Raw genomic sequence first — 25939 nt, forward strand, 5'->3', positions numbered from 1 at the left:
ACGGTGTTACCAGGACGTCCACAGCTATCGCCTGAAGGTCTCGTGACCTGGCGCAATACCTGTCCCGTTTTTTGTTCGGGCGGGACGCCATCATTTCCACCTTTGGTCTTTCCCAACGGTTCACAATCATGCGGAAAACTTCCCGATGAAGTTCCCACTCTCCCGGGTGGAGGTCGTGCCTGCTGATGAAGTCTGCTTCCCAGTCGTCCACTCCCGGAATGAACACTGCTGACAGTGCTATCACATGATTTTCCGTCTAGTGAAAAATCCTTGCAGTTTTGACCACTGCCCTCCTGCTTCTTGTGCCGCCCTATCTGTTTACGTGGGCGACTGCCGTGATGTTATCCCACTGGATCAATACCGGCTGACCTTGAAGCAGAGGCCTTGCTAAGCTTATAGCATTACAAATTTGCTCTTAGCTCCAGTATATTTATGTGGAGAGAATTCTCCAGACTTGATCACACTCCCTGGAAATTTTTTTCCCTGTGTGACTGCTCCCCAGCCTCTCAGGCTGGCCTCCGTGGTTACCAGCATCCAATCCTGAATGCCGAATCTGCGGCCCTCTAGAAGATGAGCACTCTGTAATCACCACAGGAGAGACACCCTTGTCCTTGGATATAGGGTTATCCGCTGATGCATCTGAAGATGCGATCCGGACCATTTGTCCAGCAGATCCCACTGAAGAGTTCTTGCGTGAAATCTGCCGAATGGAAGCGCTTCGTAATAAGCCACCATTTTTTACCAGGACTCTTGTGCAATGATGCACTGACACTTTTCCTGGTTTTAGGAGGATCCCGATTAGCTCGGATAACTCCCTGGCTTTCTCCTCTGGGAGAAACACCCTTTTCCTGGACTGTGTCCAGAATCATCCCTAGGACCAGCAGACGTGTCGTCGGAACAACTGCGGTTTTGGAATATTTAGAATCCACCCGTGCTGTCGTAGAACTACTTGAGATAGTGCTACTCCGACCTCCAACTGTTCTCTGGACCTTGTTCTTATCAGGAGGTCGTCCATTTTCTTTGAAGACGAATCCTCATTTCGGTCATTACCTTGGTAAAGACCCGGGGTGCCTTGGACACTCCAACGGCATCGTCTGAAACTGATAGTGACAGTTCTGTACCACGAACCTGAGGTACCCTTGGTGAGAAAACAAATTTTTGGGACATGGAGGTAAGCATCCCTGATGTCCCGGGACACCATATAGTCCCCTTGTTCCCAGTTCGCTATCACTGCTCTGAGTGACTCCATCTGGATTTGAACCCTTTTAAGTGTTCAAATTTTTCAGATTTAGAATCGGTCTCACCTAGCCTTCTGGCTTCAGTACCACCCTATAGTGTGGAACAATACCCCTTTCCTTGTTGTAGGAGGGGTAATTTTATTATCACCTGCTGGGAATACAGCTTGTGAATTGTTTTCAATACTGCCTCCCTGTCGGAGGGGGACATTGGTACAGCAGACTACAGGAACCTGCGAGGGGGGAAACGCCTCGACATTCCAATCTGTGCCCCTTTGATACTACTTGTAGGATCCAGGGGTCCTGTACGGTCCCAGCGTCATGCTGAGAACTTAGTAGAAGCGGTGGAGGGCTTCTGTTACTGGGAATGGACTGCCTGCTGCAGTCTTCTTCCCTTTCCTCTATCCCTGGGCAGATATCTTATAGGGACGAAAAGACTGAGGCTGAAAAGACGGTGTCTTTTTCTGCAGAGATGTGACTTAGGGTAAAAAACAGTGGATCTTCCAGCAGTTGCCGTGGCCACCAGGTCCCATGGACCGACCCCAAATAACTCCTCCCCTTTTATACGGCAATACATCTTTGTGCCGTTTGGAATCTGCATCCCCTGACCACTGTCGTGTCCATAAACATCTTCTTGCAGATATGGACATCGCATTTACTCTTGATGCCAGAGTGCAAATATCCCTCTGCGCATCTCGTATATATAGAAATGCATCCTTTAAATGCTCTATAGTCAATAAAATACTGTCCCTGTCAAGGGTATCAATATTTTTAGTCAGGGAATCCGACCAAGCCACCTCAGCTCTGCACATCCAGGCTGAGGCGATCGCTGGTCACAGTATAACACCAGCATGTGTGTGTATACTTTTTAGGATATTTTTCTGATAAGCATGTGAGCGCCTTATCCACCCTGAGGGGTGTTTCCCAATGCGCCTTAACTTCTGGCGGGAAAGGGTATACCGCCAATAATTTTCTATCGGGGGAAACCCACGCATCATCACACACTTCATTTAATTTATCTGATTCAGGAAAAACTACAGGTAGTTTTTTCACCTCACACATAATACCCTTCTTTGTGGTACTTGGAGTATCAGAAATATGTAACACCTCCTTCATTGCCCTTAACGTGTGGCCCTAAAGGAAAATACGTTTGTTTCTTCACCGTCGACACTGAAATCAGTGTCCGTGTCTGGGTCTATGTCGACCGACTGAGGTAAATGGGCATTTTTACAAGCCCCTGCGGTGTCTGAGACGCCTGGACCGGTACTAATTTGTTCGCCGGCCGTCTCATGTCGTCAACCCACTTGCAGCGTGTTGACATTATCACGTAATTCCATAAGTAAGCCATCCATTCCGGTGTCGACTCCCTAGAGAGTGACATCACCATTACAGGCAATTTGCTCCGCCTCCTCACCAACATTTTCCTCATACATGTCGACACACACGTACCGACATACAGCACACACATAGGGAATGCTCTGATAGAGGACAGGACCCACTAGCCCTTTGGGGAGACAGAGGGAGAGTTTGCCAGCACACACCAAAATGCTATAATTATACAGGGACAACCCTTATATAAGTGTTCCTCCCATATAGCATTTAATATATATATGTATATCGCCAAATCAGTGCCCCCCCTCTCTGTTTTAACCCTGTTTCTGTAGTGCAGTGCAGGGGAGAGCCTGGGAGCCTTCCCCTCAGCCTTTCTGTGAGGGAAAATGGCGCTGTGTGCTGAGGAGAATAGGCCCCGCCCCCTTTTCGGCGGGCTTCTTCTCCGGAGATTGTGAAGACTGGCAGGGGTTAAATACATCCATATAGCCTCAAGGGCTATATGTGATGTATTTTTCGCCATACAGGTATTCTACATTGCTGCCAGGGCGCCCCCCCCGCGCCCTGCACCCTCTGTGATCGCTGTGGGAAGTGTGCTGACAGACAATGGCGCACAGCTGCAGTGCTGTGCGCTACCTGAGGAAGACTGAAAAGTCTTCTGCCGCCTGGTTCCGGACCTCTTCAATCTTCAGCATCTGCAAGGGGGTCGGCGGCGCGGCTCCGGGACGAACCCCAGGGCGAGACCTGTGTTCCGACTCCCTCTGAAGCTAATGGTGTCCAGTAGCCTAAGAATCCAATCCATCCTGCACGCAGGTGAGTTGAAATTCTCTCCCCTAAGTCCCTCGATGCAGTGAGCCTGTTGCCAGCAGGACTCACTGAAAATAAAGAACCTAAAAACTTTTTCTAAGCAACTCTTTAAGAGAGCCACCTAGATTGCACCCTTCTCGGACGGGCACAAAAACCTAACTGAGGCTTGGAGGAGGGTCATAGGGGGAGGAGCCAGTACACACCATGTGATCCTAAAAGCTTGCTTTTGTGCCCTGTCTCCTGCGGAGCCGCTATTCCCCATGGTCCTGACGGAGTCCCCAGCATCCACTAGGACGTTAGAGAAATACGGGGGACCCCTACTCTTTTTGTCCCCCGTATTTTTGGGACCAGGACCAGGCGCAGAGCCCGATGCTGGTTGCTTAAATATGGGGGAACCCCTGTCATTTTTTTCCCCATATTTTTGCAACCAGGATCGGCTCAAAGAGCCCGAGGCTGGTTATGCTTAGGAGGGGGGACCCCACGCATTTTTTTTAATGATTTTACAGTGTTTAATTAAAAAAAAAAAAAAACCCCAGCACGGATCACACAGATCCGGCCGAGATTGATTGTAAAAAAAGTCGGCAGTGTTTTGCTAATCACTGCCGTAAAAATAGGTAAAAAACCACGAATGACATCGACATCGGAAGAAAAGAAAAACCCGAATACGACAGCTTAGTAAATCCATCGTAATCAATTCAAAAAGTTGCAATTTTACACTGTCGATGTCATTCGTGATTGAACTTGGACATGAATTTGGAAAATACGAATCTTAGTAAATGTACCCCCATCTCTCTACAAAAGTTTGACAGGCACTCAAGATCCACTCCTTTATCAAAGACTTCCAGTTTGCATCCTAACCCACCGTTCCTTGGGGGTAATTCTGAGTTGATCGCAGCAGGAACTTTGTTAACAGTTGGGCAAAACCATGTGCACTGCAGGTGTGGCAGATATAACGTGCAGAGAGAGTTAGATTTGGGTGGGTTATTTTGTTTCTGTGCAGGGTAAATACTGTCTGCTTTATTTTTACACGGCAATTTAGATTTCAGATTGAACACCACACCCAAATCTAACTCTCTCTGCACATGTTATATCTGCCCCCTCCCTGCAGTGCACATGGTTTTGCCCAACTGCTAGCAAAGTTCCTGCTGCGATCAACTCAGAATTACCCCCCTCGGTCCTTGCTGACTGCCACTCCTCTTTGTCACCCCCAGGGATGGATTGGCCTTTAACGCTACCGGCAAGGTTCCTGGGAGGCCGAATACAGCGTGGGGCTGATTGCCGCATGTGGCTCCGCCCCAAGTAGAGCGTCATCATCACTCACCATTATATCTGGCAGCCGCCAGCACCTATCAGAGGCCGCAGTTTGGGGAGCTCTGACATTGTGAGGATAGGCTGTCATCTCACGTGACAGAGCTCCTCCAGTCACTAGTTCCCTGCAGCCCCACAGCGCACACACAAGGTGATGGTGAGTGATATCTCTTCTCCTTTGGTTCCTCTGCTTTCCTCTTCTCTCCTGTTCCCTCTGTCCTCCCACTCTCTGCTACACCCCTGACCCCTTCTCGCGCACACTCCAACCCCCATCTGCTCCCTCCTCCACCCGCGCCAAGAAACACACCCGCTGGGTAGTGTAATGTGACTTAATGGATGCTGCTGTACACTGTAAAGTGACTAACGGACGCTCCTGGGTGGTGTAATGTGAATAACCACACTGCTGGGCGCTGTACTGTGACTTAACAGACCCTGCTGTGCAGTGTACACAGAGGTAGAATAGCATGTCGCTGGGATTCCGGTGTCGGCATTTCACCGCTTGTCGGTATTCCAGTGTCTGTATTGTGATCGCCGGGACCCCGACTGGTGGTATGTTAAGCGCTTTCCCTCTCTGAACTAGAAATGTTCAAATTACACTGAGGGGTCCATTTATCATTAAGGGGTATATTCATCATACTTTAAATGTCAGAATTTCTACATTCCCCAGGGAATGTAGAAATTGTGACATTCATCGAACTCTGAAAAAGCATTTTTTTCGGCGTTTGAAAGGGAAACTGTTCGCTATCCTGAGATGGCTTGCAGCTTCCCGAATGTGTTTACAAGCTGTTGGCAGCTTGTGTAACAGCAAGTGTAGCCAGGGCTGGCAACAGAAATCTTGGGGCCTGGTACAGTGTTGTCTCTGGGGCCTCTCAGATTAAATATAAGCCACTCTTAACATGGGGAAAGACGGGGGGCGTGGCCTGACGGCACTGGGGAGAGGCCGCTTTTTCATAGAGCTCCTGCTTCACCCTCATAATTCTCCCCTTGCTGGGCACCTGCCATTCTACAGCCCGCTCATTGTGCCTCCTCACCCTCCCTAACACCCTTCGGGACCGGCCGCTGACGGTTGCGGAGCCGGGGGACCGCTGGTTCGGTCCCTGCAGGTTGCGGCCTTGGCGTGCCTTAAAGCCAAGCGGTGACGCGCTCGAACATTGGGGATTAACTCCTACTACTCCCCCACCGCCTGCTCACCTCTCTGGCCACCTGAGATCTCCAGCGGCCGGGACTACTGCTCGGGAGGAGGGCCGGAGCTGCGGGTGAGTGACGAGAGGGGCTGCCTCCTGGATGCTGCGGCAGCCATCTTGGATCCCCAGGCTCGGGCTGTCCTTGAATGCTGGCTGCCGCGGAGGACCCTGACTACAGGTTGTGTGGGCCCTGAACCCCTGTGTGCCCCTTCTATCACATTCCCCTGCTGGGGGGACCCCTTGACAGGACCGCCTCCCATGCCGATGCTAACGGCGTTACGCTCCCTGTCACCAGCCTCTCCACATACTGCAGAATAAAGCTTCAGCCTCAATTGTCCTGTGCTCCTAGCCCTGCGGGATATATGTCAGCTCTTTTGAGGTAACCTGCTGCACTGCAGAACAGCCGTTACAAGGGGACGACACGTAACATCCTGGGATAGGATCAAGGTACTTTCTCCCCCTTACTGCTTAGGAGTCCTGCTACTACTTCTGACGGCCTGAGGCCTTCTACGTCTATGGATGCTGCCTTTGCCTCTGCCTTTTACAACATATATCAACAATAGGCTTATTGTCATCATTTCCTGCGGTCACGCTTTGTCATGCTGCAATGTAACGTGGACACTTTCAACATATTGTTCCTTCCTGTCTTAACTACACAGGACTTTTACCATGCCTCCCTACCTCATGAAGATGTAACTCTTTAGATTGTCCTTTTCACTGCTGTGACCCTCATTAATCTACTCTCTGCGCTGACTACTACTGCTTATGGTGTATTTCTATCTTTTGTAACCCCACATGGAAAAATTCCTGGTGTCCACACCTATGTCCTCCTCTGGCCCTACATCGGGCGTTCGTGAAGATGCTTTCCACAGAAATTCATCAGACTCTGACTGCTCCACAACTCGTTCTCGCTCCCAACGGAAACGTACCAACACTGCTGCTACTAAACAGTCTAAAAAGAAACCCACAGATATTGCAGCGGTACTGGGGCCTCTCCTAGATGAAAAATTGGCGGGCACACCTCTCCCGTATGACCCCTCACATTGTATTTTTGCAGGAAACACACTGGCTACACGACTCCTATGTCTCCCTGAAAGCCCCTTGGATTAGAGAGTGTATCTCTGATCCTTATACTAACAAAACTAGGGGTGTCGCTATCCTCTATCATAGATGTCTCCAATATTCCATTCTTAAAAAATGTATTGATCCTGAAGGTAGATTTATCTTGCTGGATGTCTCTATTGATAACACAATTTATACCTTTTTGAACCTTTATGCACCTACCGGATCTAATAACCTTTTTTTTGCAGATATTGTTCAGAGTTCTCTCTTGGGGAGGTCAGAACTTGACTTTAGGAGGTGACTTCAACACTGTTGTCGATCCGTCCATAGACAGATCAGGGGTGAGTACCAACAGACCCGGTCCGTCTTCCACTCTTCTTCTCTCCTTTTGTTCTCAACTTGCTCTACTAGATCCTTGGCGTATACATCATCCCCTCCATCGAGACTATTCTTTTTACTCACATCCGCATTCCACCCACTCTCGCATTGATTATCTATTCTTATCTAAACATCTGCTCTTTAAAGTATCTCACACCTCGGTCAAAGACATTATAATTTCAGACCATGCCCCCGTAACTTTGTCCCTACACTTGGCCTTACCTCAATGTATCTCCAAATGCTGGAGGTTCCCGGCATATCTCATGCACTCCGAGGACTTCTTGCTGCATCTTAAACATACCTGGCTTGACTGTCGCTGACAATTTGGAACAAGAATCTAATACCCCACTTTTTGGGGGGGCCTCTAAGGCTGTCCTTAGAGGACATATTATTTCTTATGTCAACTCTAAACGCAAGAAATTTAACGCTAAATTGCAAGAGCTGAGTACGGCGCTCACGCTTGCTTATCGTACCTATGTACAATGCGATAGTCCTATCCACAGGGAAACGTACCTCATGGCAAAACAAATCTATTCCGCCTTCCTTACCGAACAAGCCCAAATGAGCTATGACTATGGCAGGAATAAATTCCATAGGTGGGGAAATAAGTCGGGAAAGCTTCTGGCTAATTTAGTCAGAGGACCGCGGAATAAAACATGGGTCGCTGCGTTGCACAGTTCTGGAACTATCCTTTCCAATCCCACTGATATCTGTTCTGCTTTTATGCGCTTCTATAAATCTCTTTATACTGCGGATGCTGATAGTGCGCTAGATGGCCAGTCCTTTTTGAATGAAGCACAACTGCCGGAGCTCACATCAGAGGAAAGAGACTTATTAGATGCTCCTGTCACCGATGATGAGGTTCAGGCCACCATTAAGTCCCTCCCTAATGGAAAAAGCCCTGGTCCTGATGGCTTTAGTGTTAGGTTCCTGGTGCTCAGAACAAGGGAGATGTTGCGTAGTGAGTCCAGAGCACCAGAACGTTACGCTGAAATAAGGTGTGGTGTGGAAATAGCCCCTAGCACCCAACCTCCATTGTTTCACCCGTGTGGTCAGTTCACGCCTGAGTGACTATGGTTTCTTGGGCCCACGGCAGCCACGTTTGAAGGGCGGATTAGGTCTGCCCAACTCCGATGCCCCCAGGTCTTAGAGTGAGACAAGGCGTGAACCGAGACAGGATAATAACAAGGGGACCTCTAACTAAAGCAAACAGAAGGCTAGGGGCTACTAACAACCCTAAAACTAAATATATGTGCGGCACGCCGCCAAAGTAAAAGAACAACAAAGGAAATGCTGTCCACACGCCGACACAATACTGTTGTGTACCGGCGGTGACAGCATAAGCAGAACCCTCTGCAAAATACCGGTAACAAATATAACCAAAGAATACTGCGGCCTAGGCCGACGGACGCGGCAAAGCCGCTACTCACGGAACCGGTACAAATACTGGCAAACAGACAGGAACCTCCAATGTAGCCGACACAGACTCTCAGAACCGGAGGACAGGCAGAATCCCAAACAACAGACTGGTGGACACCAAGAAGCCAGATACTCGACCAGGCACAGACAAAGCCACAGGCCTTCTGGACAGGAACGCTTCACGGCAGGACACGGGATCAGACACTGGAACCGACACTGGAACCGACACTCGAAGCAGCTAGACAGACACTGCTAGACAGGAGCTCAGGAACTGGCAGGGACTAGCTCAGAACTCAAGAACTCTGGAACTCTGGAAATATCACCAGCGTCTGTGAATTGCACTGAGCCAGAATATAACAGAGAGTCTTAATTAATTATGTCGTGCAGCTGCCCTGCTGCACAACCGAGAGGTGCAATCAACAGACAGGTGAGGCTGAACACATGGGAACAAGCTGCAATCACACAGACTCACCACCGGCAGCAAACAAGAGTCTTCTCAAACCAGAGCAACGGGAAATCCTGGCCTGCAAGACAACTATAAACATAGAATAGGAATGAACCACTACCTGTGGTTCATAACAGTACCCTCTCCTTAAGGGTGAGCTCCGAACACCCCATGACACCCACGGGGAACATAAACAGAAGTATATCATAAAATACATAACCAAAATGCAAAACAGGAATGAGCCACCGCCATGGCTCATAACAGTACCCCCCCCCCCCTTGAGGAGGGGTCAAAGGACCCCAAAATTCAGACTCTCCAAAACAAGGGATACAAAAAAAACCCTGACACACTGGTCTAACAGAATCAAGCTGTGGCAACAGCTTGTAACGGTGCCCCCCCCCCCCCCCCCCTCCCTTGACGGTGGCCACTGGACACAAGACAAGGGGAAAAAAATCTTTTTTTTTTATATCAAGGCAAGAGTCAATAATTATTTAATTTTCTTCTTATTATTATTTTTATAAAGTTCTTGAGGTCTGACCAAGGTAATTCCCCAAACATTGTCTGAACTGATGGTACCTCCCAGCAAGGCTGGGTTCAAATCAGAGATTGGTTTCTTAACCTTGGGAGCTGAACTTTCAGGCAAAGTACTACTATTAGAAGAAGACAGAAAAGCACATCCTGCAGTCAAAACAACGGGCTGAGACTCTTGTGCCGAGTTTACAGTATATGGTGAACTCTCAGCAGATAAGACGGGTGACCTAGAGGAACCTGAACCAATTTCTTTGGAACCATATCTTTTAATAACTGCATCACTGAATGCTGGGGGATCCTGAAGAATGGGATCTTCAGCTTTCATTAGGCTGGTCGCCCACTCAAAAGGCTCTCCTCTAAAGGAATATATCAGATAGATAAGAGATAGGACACCTGCTAGTAAGGACATGCATAATGATAGGAGAACAGACCGTTATGGTCAGGATGAGAATCTTAATAGAGGTTCCCGTAATGAGAAGGTGAGAAACCAGGGAGAAAGAGTAAATGATAAATATGAAAAGAAGGGGAATTTGGCCCATCACCAGATTGACTCTAGTGGAGTGATTGATTGTCCCCCTAATAGAGAGAGGAATAGCTATGAGGATAGAGGAGCCAGACCTAAAGAAGATTTTCGAAATGACAAGGAAACCATGTATAAGAGCAAAGAAAAAGTATCGCAAGTTTTTTTAGGTCAAAGGGAGAGACAGAGATGGGAGACTCAAAACAGATTCGAACAATTCCAAAGGACCACTACCACCCCAAAAAGATCAAGGGAAGAACTAGAGGATGTAGGGGAGGACAGAAGGTACAATGCCAAAAACGTAAGACTAGGATAAGAAATAGGGGTATTTATAATTTATCAACTAAGATCTTGAGTGAGCATGAGAAAGCAGTTATTGCTAAGGGTTTGAAATTTGCGCCATCGGCACAACCAGATATCTTTGAACTGTTTGTAGCACTTAATAAATTTACTAGAGATCTTTGTCGCAAAAGATATTTTACCAATAAAGATCTAAAGAATAAAGAAATTGAAGGTATACCAATAGTGTTGAACGAGGAAGACAATAGAGGGTTATCTATATTGAATTCTTTATTGGTAGAAAACAATGAAGGAGAACCTTCAGTAGAAAATCAGCCAGTGAAAATATTTGATATAGTAGATAAGAGAGAAGAGAATAAGACATTTAAAAAGAGGTCTGAGTTTTACCCAATGCAGCATAGGAGTGCTTATATTGAGACGTTTTATACGTCAACATTGAATGATCTACGTAGTTTATGTGATAAGATGAACAAAAGATCATTAAAGAGAGATAATTTAAGTAGAAATGAACGACGAGCATTGATTTCTCTAAAGAAGGATAATAATATTATAATTAAAAATGCGGACAAGGGAGGGGGGGTAGTAATACAGGATAAAATATCATATTTAGAAGAAGCAGAAAGACAACTCTTTAATAAAGAATATTATCAGAAATTGTGTATGAATCCAACTGAGAAGTTTCTCCATGAGTTGAGGACTATTTTGGATGAAGCCCTGGCGGAGAGAGCGATTACCAAAGATGAGTTTTTGTTTCTGTTCAATCCGTATCCCATTATTCCCACATATTATCACCTTCCCAAAATACATAAATCCTTGGTAGCACCTCCTGGGCGTCCTATTATTTCTGGTGTTGGGTCCCTCACTTCTAACCTTTCAGCCTTTGTAGGGTATAGAGGCATGTCGGCAGTATTTAACTACTGATGTGGGACTGATGCCCGAGCGACGTGAGTTTGTATTAAGGTCAATAGAGTATATTTTAGCACATAACTATTTTTTTATTAATTCACAGTTTTTTCTACAAATACACGGTACCGCCATGGGCACCTCGTTTGCCCCTAGTTTTGCAAACTTATATATGGGCCTCTTCGAAGAAAAATATATCTGGGGGGGTCCATATAGGGCAAACTTGGTGTTGTATGGTCGGTACATAGATGATCTCTTTATGATTTGGGATGGTGTTTCTTCTATTTCTTCTTTTATTTCTTATTTAAATTCTAACACTTTTGGGCTTAAGTTTACACATTCTTGTCACCCCACGCACATAAACTATCTGGATATTGCTCTCTCTGCCAGGGAAGGTAGTATAATAACTGGTACCTTTAGGAAGGAGGTTGATTGTAACAGCTATTTGAATTATAATAGCTGTCACCACCAAAAATGGAAGGATAATATACCGGCTGGACAATATTTGAGGATGAAGAGGAACTGTACAGAGCTTAGTGAGTTTTACAAACATGCAGATACACTCACTGAGGCCTTTATAGATCAAGGGTACCCCTTGACATTATTGGGGAAATCACTTGGAAAGGCAGTGGAAAAAGATAGAAGTTCTCTTCTTTCTAGGAAAAAGAGGGATAGGGTAGAAAATAATAATTCTAATGATGAAAATATAATACTCCCCTTTATAACTAAATATAACACATGTTCTAATGAAATTAAACAGATATTGAATAAAAATTTTGAAATTCTCAAATTAGACACAATATTAAAACCATCCTTGGGAGAGGCAGTGAAAGTAGTTTTTCGTAAGGCAAGAAATATTAAGAACTATATCTCTCCTAGTTTTTTCCAGGGACAGAAGAATGATTTATCAATATCGACAGCTAAAAACTGGTTAACTACTTTGAGAGGTTGTTATAAATGTGGCAGAAAGAACTGTCTGACATGTAATTTCATAATAAATAGAAGTATGAGTTTTAAGTCTATGAATTTAGGTCTTACATTTGATATAGAAACTGTTATTAACTGTCAACAGACATATGTTATATATTTAATAAGCTGTAGATGTGGGAAACAATATGTAGGTAGGACCACCAGGAGTTTGAATACGAGGTTCCTTGAGCATAGAAGGAACGTATTAAAGAAGAACCTTAAGCATAGCCTGTCAAGACATGTAGTTTATCATCATGCTGGTAAAGTTGAAGTACTCACCATTCAGGGAATTGAGACAATAGCACCTACCCCAAGAGGTGGGGACAGATTCAATCACCTATGTACAAGAGAGGCTTTCTGGATATTTTCATTGGGTACCCTTACTCCTGGTGGTCTTAATGAGAATATTGAACTGAATAACATAGGAGGTTGTTAGTTTCATAGTTTATTGTGATGACTCCAACTGTATTCTCTAAATCGGAAGATTAGACCTTTGATAATCCCAAACACCCCTTTCCCCCCTCCCCCTCCCCCCCCACCTCCCTTTTTCCGTCCACCTTCCGCCCCCCCCCTCCCCTCCCCCTTTTTTCTGTTTATAATATAGTATATAAAAAATGAAATAAGAGATTATAGGCTATATCATGATAATCTTGTTTGAACTTGAACCCCTTACCCTTGGTGCTGCGTGCAAGGAAAAATTCGTAGCGCCATTTAGGCCGCACTGGATCTATGGAGGGATGAGTTATTATATAGTATTGTATATGGTATTGAACTATCGGATTAAATAATAAACAATATGTTAAAATATGTTAAAAGGTGTTTCCTATGTGGTTTCGAACCTATTGTCCCTGATGCTGTTGGCAGGGAAGGACCCCCCGAGCTATTGAGGCTAGATCTATGAAAGGATTTGTTAATGTATAGTATTGAATTATTGAACATTTAATAAATAAATAAATAATACGTTAAGGGATGGTTCCCGTGTGGGACTTTAACCCATTACCCCTGGTGTTGTGTGCAGTGGAAGAACCCTCTGAGCTATTGGGGCTGCACTAGACATGTGGAAGGATCCGTTGATTTATAGTAGAGAGTATCTGTATTCTGAGTAATTCTAGCCTCCTGGTCAGTACTAAGAATGTTATTATTATTTTTTAGATATATGTTTCTTTTAGAAACTGTTTTTAGATACATACCACCAAAAAACTATTAAAAAACTATTAAAAACTAGGTAAAATAAAGAATAATAACTGATTATTACTGTTAAATATGCAATGAATAAATGTTTGTTTCTGGTAGTGAGAATTGTATGTGTTGGGTGGATATATTAATAAGCTACACATGCCGAGTAAAAACATCTGAGTGCAACTAAGTTAATTAGCAGAATGATTGGCTAATCCTGCTATAAAATGATCCAACACTGCAGCCACATTATTCCTCTGACGAAACCGCTTGCCCTATTTGCGGAGAAACGCGTAAGGAGGGCATTTCCTTGATTGATCCTGTTGCCTTTAGCCATTTCATCTCATCCTGTGACCTGTGGCAGACTGGTGAGCCGTTTGACTGGGGATACAGCAAAAGCGGGACCTGGCTAAGGAGGCCCGCTCCCCGTGAAACCAGAAACTGCGGCGGCCGTGAGTATCCAGCAATTTAAACTACGGCCGGGAAGGAGCTTTAAAAGGGGTCGTAGCATACCGCTGTGTTCATCATCTCACACAGCGCTCTCCCCCTCTCCCCCGCTCTGGATATAAAAGTATTGTGGTACCACAGAGACTGTGAAAATCTATATTAAAGAGACCAGTGTGTCTGAATACTGCACAGATGTTTAAAATTGGTCACAAGCAGACCTATGGATGGTTACTAATGGACGGTTATTTTAAAGGCATGGGATTGAAACAATTGCATATTTTATGAAGTTTATGAATTTTATCTTTGTGCTCTATGTGGAGTAGATTTAAATAAATTGATTATAAATTTATTTGATTGTATATCTTTGTTTCAAGCGCTCCTTTATAAATTTCTTTTTTATTTTTGGTAATTAGTGGGTGGAACAGTACCACCAGTAGGAGCTGCAGGAACTTGGTATCAATTAAAACAGTTAAGGTTAATAGATTTTCTCTGACGTCCTAGTGGATGCTGGGAACTCCGTAAGGACCATGGGGAATAGCGGCTCCGCAGGAGACTGGGCACAAAAGTAAAAGCTTTAGGACTACCTGGTGTGCACTGGCTCCTCCCCCTATGACCCTCCTCCAAGCCTCAGTTAGATTTTTGTGCCCGGCCGAGAAGGGTGCACACTAGGGGCTCTCCTGAGCTTCTTAGTGAAAGTTTAGTTTTAGGTTTTTTATTTTCAGTGAGACCTGCTGGCAACAGGCTCACTGCATCGAGGGACTAAGGGGAGAAGAAGCGAACTCACCTGCGTGCAGAGTGGATTGGGCTTCTTAGGCTACTGGACACCATTAGCTCCAGAGGGACCGAACACAGGACCAGCCTCGGAGCTCGGTCCCAGAGCCGCGCCGCCGGCCCCCTTACAGAGCCAGAAGCGAGAAGAGGTCCGGAAAAATCGGCGGCAGAAGACATCAGTCTTCAACAAGGTAGCGCACAGCACTGCAGCTGTGCGCCATTGTTACTCAGGCACACTTCACACTCCGGTCACTGAGGGTGCAGGGCGCTAGGGGGGGGCGCCCTGAGCAGCAATGTAAAACACCTTGGCTGGCATAAATACACCACATTTTCCATCACAGCTCCGCTGGAAGGACGTCTCCCTGACTCTCCCCTGCAGTCCTGCACTACAGAAAAGGGTAAAAAAGAGAGGGGGGCACTAATTTGGTGCAGTTTTGATACTAACAGCAGCTATAAAGGGAAAAGCACATTTTATAGTGGTATTCCTGTCTATATATAGCGCTCTGGTGTGTGCTGGCATACTCTCCCTCTGTCTCCCCAAAGGGCTAGTGGGGTCCTGTCCTCTATCAGAGCATTCCCTGTGTGTGTGCGGTGTGTCGGTACGATTGTGTCGACATGTTTGAGGAGGAAAATGAGATGGAGGCGGAGCAATTGCCTATTATACAGTTGTCACCCCCTAGGGAGTCGACACCTGAGTGGATGAGCTTATGGAAGGAATTGCGTGACAGTGTCAGCTCTTTACGACAGACAGTTGACGACATGAGACAGCCGGCTACTCAGCTTGTGCCTGTCCAGGGGTCTCAAACGCCATCAGGGGCTTTAAAACGCCCGTTACCTCAAATGGCAGACACAGACACGGATACTGACTCCAGTGTCGATGATGAGGAGACAAACGTGACTTCCACTAGGGCCACACGTTACATGATTGAAGCAATGAAAAATGTATTGCATATCTCTGATGATACAAGTACCACTAAAAAGGGTATTATGTTTGGTGAGAAAAAACTGCCTGTAGTTTTTCCTGTATCCGAGGAATTAAATGAAGTGTGTGATGAGGTGTGGGTTTCCCCCGATAAAAAACTGATAATTCCTAAAAGGTTATTGGCATCGTACCCTTTCCCGCCAGAGGATAGGGCACGTTGGGAAACACCCCCTAGGGTGGATAAAGCGCTCACACGCTTGTCTAAACAGGTAGCACTACCCTCTCCTGATACGGCCGCCCTAAAGGAACCTGCCGATAGAAAGCTGGAGAATATCCTAAAATGTATATACTCTCACACGGGTGTTATACTGCGACCAGCAATCGCCTCAGCCTGGATGTGCAGTGCGGGCCTGGCATGGTCGGATTCCCTGACTGAAAATATTGATACCCTAGATAGGGACAGTATATTACTGACTATAGAGCATTTGAAGGATGCATTTCTATATATGCGTGATGCACAGAGGGATATTTGCCGACTGGCATCAAGAGTTAGCGCGCTGTCCATTTCTGCAAGAAGAGGTTTATGGACGCGGCAGTGGTCAGGTGATGCGGATTCTAAAAGGCACATGGAAGTATTGCCTTATAAGGGGGAGGAGTTATTTGGGGTAGGTCTATCAGACCTGGTAGCCACGGCAACTGCTGGAAAATCCACATTTTTACCCCAGGTAGCTTCTCAACCTAAGAAGACGCCGTATTATCAGGCGCAGTCCTTTCGGCCCCATAAGGGCAAGCGGGCAAAAGGCGCCTCATTTCTGCCCCGTGGCAGAGGGAGAGGAAAAAGGCTGCAACAAACAGCCAGTTCCCAGGAACAAAAGCCCTCTCCCGCCTCCGCAAAGTCCTCAGCATGACGCTGGGGCTTTACAAGCGGACTCAGGCACGGTGGGGGCCCGTCTCAAGAAGTTCAGTGCGCAGTGGGCCCACTCGCAAGTGGACCCCTGGATCCTTCAGGTGGTATCTCAGGGGTACAAATTGGAATTCGAGATGTCTCCCCCTCGCCGTTTTCTAAAGTCTGCTTTACCGACGTCTCCCTCAGACAGGGAGGCAGTATTGGAAGCCATTCACAAGCTGTATTCCCAGCAGGTGATAATCAAGGTACCCCTCCTACAACAGGGAAAGGGGTACTATTCCACACTATTTGTGGTACCGAAGCCGGACGGCTCGGTGAGACCAATTTTAAACCTAAAATCCTTGAACACTTACATACAAAGGTTCAAATTCAAGATGGAGTCACTCAGAGCAGTGATTGCAAACCTGGAAGAAGGGGACTATATGGTGTCTCTGGACATCAAAGATGCTTACCTACATGTCCCAATTTACCCTTCTCACCAAGGGTACCTCAGGTTTGTGGTACAGAACTGTCACTATCAGTTTCAGACGCTGCCGTTTGGATTGTCCACGGCACCCCGGGTCTTTACCAAGGTAATGGCCGAAATGATGATACTCCTTCGAAGGAAGGGAGTTTTAGTTATCCCTTACTTGGACGATCTCCTGATAAGGGCAAGATCCAGGGAACAGTTGGAAGTCGGAGTAGCACTATCTCAGATAGTGTTGCGCCAGCACGGTTGGATTCTCAATATTCCAAAATCACAGCTGATCCCGACGACACGACTTCTATTCCTAGGGATGATCCTGGACACAGTTCAGAAAAAGGTGTTTCTCCCGGAGGAGAAAGCCAGGGAGTTATCCGAACTAGTCAGAAATCTCCTAAAACCAGGCCAAGTCTCAGTGCATCAATGCACAAGGGTCCTGGGAAAGATGGTGGCTTCTTACGAAGCAATCCCATTCGGCAGATTCCACGCAAGAACCTTCCAGTGGGATCTGCTAGACAAATGGTCCGGGTCGCATCTTCAGATGCATCAGCGGATAATCTTGTCACCAAGGACAAGGGTGTCTCTCCTGTGGTGGTTGCAGAGTGCTCATCTTCTAGAGGGCCGCAGATTCGGCATTCAGGACTGGGTCCTGGTGACCACGGATGCCAGCCTGAGAGGCTGGGGAGCAGTCACACAGGGAAGAAATTTCCAGGGATTGTGGTCAAGCCTGGAGACATTACTTCACATAAATATCCTGGAGCTAAGGGCCATCTACAATGCTCTAAGCCTAGCAAGACCTCTGCTTCAAGGTCAGCCGGTGCTGATCCAGTCAGACAACATCACGGCAGTCGCCCACGTAAACAGACAGGGCGGCACAAGAAGCAGGAGGGCAATGACAGAAGTTGCAAGGATTCTTCGCTGGGCGGAAAATCATGTGATAGCACTGTCAGCAGTGTTCATTCCGGGAGTGGACAACTGGGAAGCAGACTTCCTCAGCAGACACGACCTCCACCCGGGGGAGTGGGGACTTCACCCAGAAGTCTTCCACATGATTGGGACCCGTTGGGAAAAACCAAAGGTGGACATGATGGCGTCCCGCCTCAACAAAAAACTAGACAGGTATTGCGCCAGGTCAAGGGACCCTCAGGCAATAGCTGTGGACGCTCTGGTAACACCGTGGGTGTACCAGTCAGTGTATGTGTTCCCTCCTCTGCCTCTCATACCCAAGGTACTGAGAATCATCAGAAGGAGAGGAGTAAGGACTATACTCGTGGCTCCGGATTGGCCAAGAAGGACTTGGTACCCGGAACTTCAAGAGATGCTCACAGAGGACCCGTGGCCTCTACCTCTAAGAAAGGACCTGCTCCAGCAGGGACCCTGTCTGTTCCAAGACTTACCGCGGCTGCGTTTGACGGCATGGCGGTTGAACGCCGGATCCTGAAGGAAAAAGGCATTCCGGATGAAGTCATCCCTACCCTGATCAAAGCCAGGAAGGATGTCACCGTACAGCATTATCACCGTATTTGGCGTAAATATGTTGCGTGGTGCGAGGCCAGGAAGGCCCCTACAGAGGAATTTCAACTGGGTCGTTTCCTGCATTTCCTGCAAACAGGACTGTCTATGGGCCTAAAATTAGGGTCCATTAAGGTTCAAATTTCGGCACTGTCGATTTTCTTCCAGAAAGAACTGGCTTCAGTTCCTGAAGTTCAGACGTTTGTCAAGGGGGTACTGCATATACAGCCTCCTTTTGTGCCTCCAGTGGCACCTTGGGATCTCAATGTAGTTTTGGGGTTCCTAAAATCACATTGGTTTGAACCACTCTCCACTGTGGACTTAAAATATCTCACATGGAAAGTGGTAATGCTGTTAGCCCTGGCTTCAGCCAGGCGTGTCTCAGAATTGGTGGCTTTATCCTATAATAGCCCTTACCTAATTTTTCATACGGACAGGGCAGAATTGAGGACTCGTCCTCAATTTCTCCCTAAGGTGGTTTCAGCGTTTCACTTGAACCAGCCTATTGTGGTACCTGCAGCTACTAGGGACTTGGAGGACTCCAAGTTGCTGGACGTAGTCAGGGCCCTGAAAATATATGTTTCCAGGACGGCTGGAGTCAGGAAATCTGACTCGCTGTTTATCCTGTATGCACCCAACAAGCTGGGTGCTCCTGCTTCTAAGCAGACTATTGCTCGTTGGATTTGTAGTACAATTCAGCTTGCACATTCTGTGGCAGGCCTGCCACAGCCAAAATCTGTAAAAGCCCATTCCACAAGGAAGGTGGGCTCATCTTGGGCGGCTGCCCGAGGGGTCTCGGCTTTACAACTTTGCCGAGCAGCTACTTGGTCAGGGGCAAACACGTTTGCTAAATTCTACAAATTTGATACCCTGGCTGAGGAGGACCTTGAGTTCTCTCATTCGGTGCTGCAGAGTCATCCGCACTCTCCCGCCCTTTTGGGAGCTTTGGTATAATCCCCATGGTCCTTACGGAGTTCCCAGCATCCACTAGGACGTCAGAGAAAATAAGAATTTACTTACCGATAATTCTATTTCTCGTAGTCCGTAGTGGATGCTGGGCGCCCATCCCAAGTGCGGATTGTCTGCAATGCTTGTACATAGTTATTGTTACAAAAATCGGGTTATTATTGTTGTGAGCCATCTTTTCAGAGGCTCCTCTGTTATCATGCTGTTAACTGGGTTCAGATCACAGGTTGTACGGTGTGATTGGTGTGGCTGGTATGAGTCTTACCCGGGATTCAAAATCCTTCCTTATTGTGTACGCTCGTCCGGGCACAGTATCCTAACTGAGGCTTGGAGGAGGGTCATAGGGGGAGGAGCCAGTGCACACCAGGTAGTCCTAAAGCTTTTACTTTTGTGCCCAGTCTCCTGCGGAGCCGCTATTCCCCATGGTCCTTACGGAGTTCCCAGCATCCACTACGGACTACGAGAAATAGAATTATCGGTAAGTAAATTCTTATTTTTTGGTGGTTTTATAAGCGCTGTGTGTTCATGTACTTTGTGGTACTCTTGTGCCGAGTTTACAGTATATGGTGAACTCTCAGCAGATAAGACGGGTGACCTAGAGGAACCTGAACCAATTTCTTTGGAACCATATCTTTTAATAACTGCATCACTGAATGCTGGGGGATCCTGAAGAATGGGATCTTCAGCTTTCATTAGGCTGGTCGCCCACTCAAAAGGCTCTCCTCTAAAGGAATATATCAGATAGAGCACAAGGTTCTCTGAAGTGATGCCCAGAAATGGTCTAGACAACAAAATGGTGTAATAGTGTTTGTAAAGCGCCAGAAATTGGACTAAGTCCCCATCAAAGATTATAGATGTTGAGATATCAACAGAGTCAGGATCTGCTTCCTTCCCATCTGACTGACTATAGTGCTTTGCTAGGACCTGGTCACTATTGACCTTACTCGAGGCTGAGACTTTCTGAACCCCACCTGGGGCAGTGACTTTCTGAACCCCACCTGGGGTAGTGACTTTCTGAACCCCACCCGGGGTAGTGACTTTCTGAACCCCACCCGGGGCAGTGACTTTCTGAACCCCACCCGGGGCAGTGACTTTCTGAACCCCACCAGGGGCAGTGGCCTTCGGGAACCCCGCTGGGGCAGTGGCCTTCGGGAACCCCGCTGGGGCAGTGGCCTTCGGGAACCCGCTGGGGTCAGCACCTCGGATTCTTTTACTGGGACCGGGCCGTCAGCCTCCCTCTCTGGGACCGGGCAGTCAGCCTCCCTCTCCGAGTCGATAATTATCGAAACTTCTCCCGGGACAATGACTTCCGGGACTTTTGCTGAAGCTATAACCTTCAGAATCTCCACTAACGCTATGCCTCTTGAGTCCTTTCCTTGGGAAGCGACTTCTAGACCCTTCTTTGGTGCTTTGTCTCTCGAGACCCCACTTGGGGATATTACTTCAAAGATCCCTTCTGGGGTTTTGCTTCTCGACTCTGGGCATCGGGTACCGCTCCAGGACTCTGGGCATCGGGTACCGCTCCAGGACTCTGGGCATCGGGTACCGCTCCAGGACTCTGGGCATTGGGCACCGCTCCAGGACTCTGGGCATCGGGTACCGCTCCAGGACTCTTGGCATCGGGCACCGCTCCAGGACTCTTGGCATCGGGCACCGCTCCAGGACCCTGGGCATCGGGCACCGCTCCAGGACCCCGGGCATCGGGCACCGCTCCAGGACCCCAGGCATCGGGCACCGCTCCAGGACCCCGGGCATCGGGCACCGCTCCAGGACCCCGGGCATCGGGCACCGCTCCAGGACCCCGGGCATCGGGCACCGCTCCAGGGGTTTGCAACTCTGCTTCAACAGGAAAATCAAGAGAGGAGAGAAACATTCTCCTTTGGTTCCTGAATCTATAATGGGGCTCCCTAGCCCAAGGACCCCAATTATAGGACAGAGTGCTTTTTAGTGTGGGTTGTGTGACAAGTACCTCTGCCACAGTAGAGACAGGAGTAGGTCTTGTATCCTGACTCAACTTGGCCAGAGGGCAGGACTTGTCACCACACTTTGGCTTGCACAACTCACAGGTCTGCAGATAGTGGCCTAAACCCCCACAATATAGGCATAAATCTAAGTTTCTGCGACGCAGACGTTCCTCTTCTGAGAGCCTGGGCCGCAGAAAACTTTCAAACTTTTTCTCTCTAATTAAACCTGAGGATTCACTTGTCACCATACTGTGAACAAGAGTCTCTTTAGAGAATGAACTCTCAACTACTTCTGGCAAAATAAGCAAAATTTTGGTCAGAAGGTTTTGCAGTTGCTTTAAGGATTGCTGCAAAACTTCCAGCCGCTCAGGTTTCAAAGCACTGAAAGCAGAGTTCAGGGCTGAGAGAGATGCTTGCAGGGCTTGCATAGTAGGCATAGGAGGATTTCAAACTAGACAAGACAAGACTAGACACGATTCTAGACACGATTCTAAGACAAGATTCTAGACAAGATTCTTAGACAAGACAAGACTGGACTTTTAAACTAGATAAGACAAGACTGGACTGGATTTTTAAACACCGGACTGGATTCTGCACACTGAATTCTAGACAGGAGTGGATTCTAAACACCGGACTGGATTCTGCACACTGAGTTCTAGACAGGACTGGATTCTTGACAGGACTGGATTCTGCACACTGAATTCTAGACAGGACTAGATTCTAGACAAGACACTGGACTGGGCCAAAAAAGAAAAAGCTTTATTTCTTTTTTGTTGTATGGCTGGTGATAATGTTAGGTTCCTGGTGCTCAGAACAAGGGAGATGTTGCGTAGTGAGTCCAGAGCACCAGAACGTGACGCTGAAATAAGGTGTGGTGTGGAAATAGCCCCTAGCACCCAACCTCCATTGTTTCACCCGTGTGGTCAGTTCACGCCTGAGTGACTATGGTTTCTTGGGCCCACGGCAGCCGCGTTTGAAGGGCGGATTAGGTCTGCCCAACTCCGATGCCCCCAGGTCTTAGAGTGAGACAAGGCGTGAACCGAGACAGGATAATAACAAGGGAACCTCTAACTAAAGCAAACAGAAGGCTAGGGGCTACTAACAACCCTAAAACTAAATATATGTGCGGCACGCCGCCAAAGTAAAAGAACAACAAAGGAAATGCTGTCCACACGCCGACACAATACTGTTGTGTACCGGCGGTGACAGCATAAGCAGAACTCTCTGCAAAACACCAGTAAAAAATATAACCAAAGAATACTGCGGCCTAGGCCGACGGACGCGGCAAAGCCGCTACTCACGGAACCGGTACAAATACTGGCAAACAGACAGGAACCCCCAATGTAGCCGACACAGACTCTCAGACCCGGAGGACAGGCAGAATCCCAAACGACAGACTGGTGGACACCAAGAAGCCAGATACTCGACCAGGCACAGACAAAGCCACAGGACTTCTGGACAGGAACGCTTCATGGCAGGACACGGGATCAGACACGGGATCAGACACTGGAACCGACACTCGAAGCAGCTAGACAGACACTGCTAGACAGGAGCTCAGGAACTGGCAGGGACTAGCTCAGAACTCAAGAACTCTGGAACTCTGGAAATATCACCAGCGTCTGTGAATTGCACTGAGCCAGAATATAACAGAGAGTCTTAATTAATTATGTCGTGCAGCTGCCCTGCTGCACAACTGAGAGGTGCAATCAACAGACAGGTGAGGCTGAACACATGGGAACAAGCTGCAATCACACAGACTCGCCACCGGCAGCAAACAAGAGTCTTTTCAAACCAGAGCAACGGGAAATCCTGGCCTGCAAGACAACTATAAACAGAATAGGAATGAACCACTACCTGTGGTTCATAACATTTAGTGCCGAATTCTATAAGATGCTAACTGCTGACGTACTCCCTGTGCTAACTACGCTATATAACCATATCCTTAAGACAGGAGAGACCCCCCTCCATTTTAATGAGGCAAGACTCATTGTGCTGGCAAAGCCTAGCAAGGATTCCAGCCTGGTAGGCTCTTACCGCCCTATCTCGCTCCTCAACCAGGATTTTAAAATCCTAACTAAAATTACAGACTTGCCTACCCCGCCTAATTTCACCTGCGCAGATGGGTTTTGTCAAGGGTAGACAATCCACACGGGGAATAAGAGCAGCCCTGGCTGCAATATCTCATACCCATCTTTGTCAGGCCAAAAGTAATATTATTATAAATCTAGATGCAGAAAAGGCGTTTGATAAGATCGCCTGGCCTCATCTGGCTAGAGTGCTTATCCACCAACGCTTCGGCCCATTGTTTCGTAACTTGGTGCAGACCATCTACACTAACCCTGTGGCACAAGTTTTAGTTAACAGTGTAGCATCCGCCCCCTTCACTTTGGAAAGGGGCACGAGACAGGGATGCCCGTTATCTCCCCTTCTCTTTAATTTGGCGTTGGAACCCCTTATCAGGTCTATTCTGTTACATAGGGAATACAAAGGCATTGCCGTAGGTGCTCGGGAATTGAGGGTGGTAGCATTCGCTGATGACCTTCTCCTCTTCTTGTCCGACCCCCACCTTTCGGTCCCCCAGTTGATCACCACAATTGACCGCTTCTCTTCTTTCGCGGGATTTTCTATTAACTATGGGAAGTCGAGGCATTGGCCATGTTTGGACGGGCGAGAACAGGGTGGGGGGACACCTTTCCCTTTTAAATGGGCGACTACTTATATAACTTTTCTTGGTGCTGCGCTCCCCTCAAATCCCTGTCATTTGTATCGATACAATATTACCCCGGTTTTGCACAAGATTAAAACTGAGCTAGATCTTTGGCAAACCCTTCCTCTGAACTTGCTAGGATGCTGCAACCTGTTCAAGATGGCTAGCTTCCTGAAACTTCTTTATATCTTACAGATGACTCCTTTATTATCTAGCTCAGACCTCTCTTCACTGAATACTTCAATTACCAATTTCATCTGGTCGGGAAAACGACCCCGGATTAGTATGAAAAAATTGTCCCAAACAGTACTTAAAGGTGGAGTTAACCTGCCCAACATCAAACAGTATAACCTTGCCTGTCTCCTTCGCATTGCTTTGGACTGGCTCGGAGATAACAATTACTATACAGACTCCACTCTAGACTCACAACTCTGCACTCCTCTATCGCTCAGTTACATACTGCATGCCAGACCTTCCAAATTGCCCTTAAGTATCACTAATAATTTATTACTATTTCCCATTATACAGGCGTGGAGAATGACAAGGAAGCCTCTCAAGCTTCAATATTTCTACTCGCTTTCGCTACCCCTAGTCGGCAACCTGGAGTTTCAGGAGGGGAGGGCCTTGAGACCCTTCACTGCCTGGTATTCTTCTGGTATCTGTAATCTACGCGACTTGCTTAATACTTCCCACCTCCCATTGTCCTTTGCAGAAGCAAGGGATAAATATGGCTTACACCCTCGACATGAGTTTTCCTACTTCCAGGCAGTCCACTATCTCAAAACTGTTTTGCCTAACTTGACACCCTATGATTTTCTAGATCCCCTTCTCATACTTCTCCGCTCTGGCTTCTATTATATCTCGACTATTTATGCACGCATACGCATAGAACTTGACCCTACTACGGATCTTCCAGAACTGTCCCAATGGTCCTCCCACATTCCATCGGTCACTCCTGACTCCCTCTTAAATCATTTTCAGCTGACTCTGAAACTCATTCCAGCTAGCTCGTACCAAGAAATGGCCTATAAAATGCTCCATAGAGCCTATATCTCACCTAATCGCCGATGTTTAATGGGTATCTCGGAAGAAGCGAGATGCACCAAATGTTTAACTGATGGGGCGGATCTTTGGCATTGTTTTTGGGATTGTGGTTTAGTTAAAAAGTTTTGGCATGAGGTACACCAATATGGAACTACGACGCTCGGCGTGTCTTTCCGATGCACTATGTCTTGGGCTCTGTTTGGATATTTAGCAGACCAGACAGACATCCCAAGGACCAACAAAAAGCTTCTTGTGATACTGTCAGCGGCTAGCAGAAAAGCTATTTTACAACAGTGGATTCATGATTCTACTCCCACTCTCTCAATGGTAACATCCAGACTATTCTTTTTGTTTACCATGGATTGGCTGGAGGCTTCCATCCACAAAGAAAAGCTCATTCCAACTCTATTCCAGTGTTGGGATAACTATATTCGGACACTTCCCATAACCACTAGACAAGCACTTCACAACTGCTTCCAATCTACTTCATGGTATTTACTTCACTCTATAGATCATCCTAACCCCTTAGGTCTTTGAATACCACACCTTTCTATCTCCTCTTAGCTCTTTCTTTTCTTTCTCTCTTTATTCTCCTGTATTACCGGGCTGATTGGGAAACTGATCTCTTAGATTTGTGAATATCTCTATGGATGGATCGACGGCCCGTGAC

The 25939-nt window shown here is 47.1% G+C and overlaps 1 long non-coding RNA gene across 1 annotated transcript in view; it reads left to right on the forward strand.

Moving 5' to 3' along the window:
• Positions 1-25939, forward strand: part of LOC134956842 (uncharacterized) — a 74670-nt gene that overhangs the window by 15493 nt on the left and 33238 nt on the right. Inside the window, exon 2 of the long non-coding RNA XR_010186225.1 lies at positions 7174-7266. This is a non-coding gene — a long non-coding RNA (uncharacterized LOC134956842). The remainder of the gene's footprint in view (positions 1-7173; positions 7267-25939) is intronic.

The sequence above is a fragment of the Pseudophryne corroboree genome, chromosome 9, assembly GCF_028390025.1.
Source record: "Pseudophryne corroboree isolate aPseCor3 chromosome 9, aPseCor3.hap2, whole genome shotgun sequence".
Taxonomy (NCBI): domain Eukaryota; kingdom Metazoa; phylum Chordata; class Amphibia; order Anura; family Myobatrachidae; genus Pseudophryne; species Pseudophryne corroboree.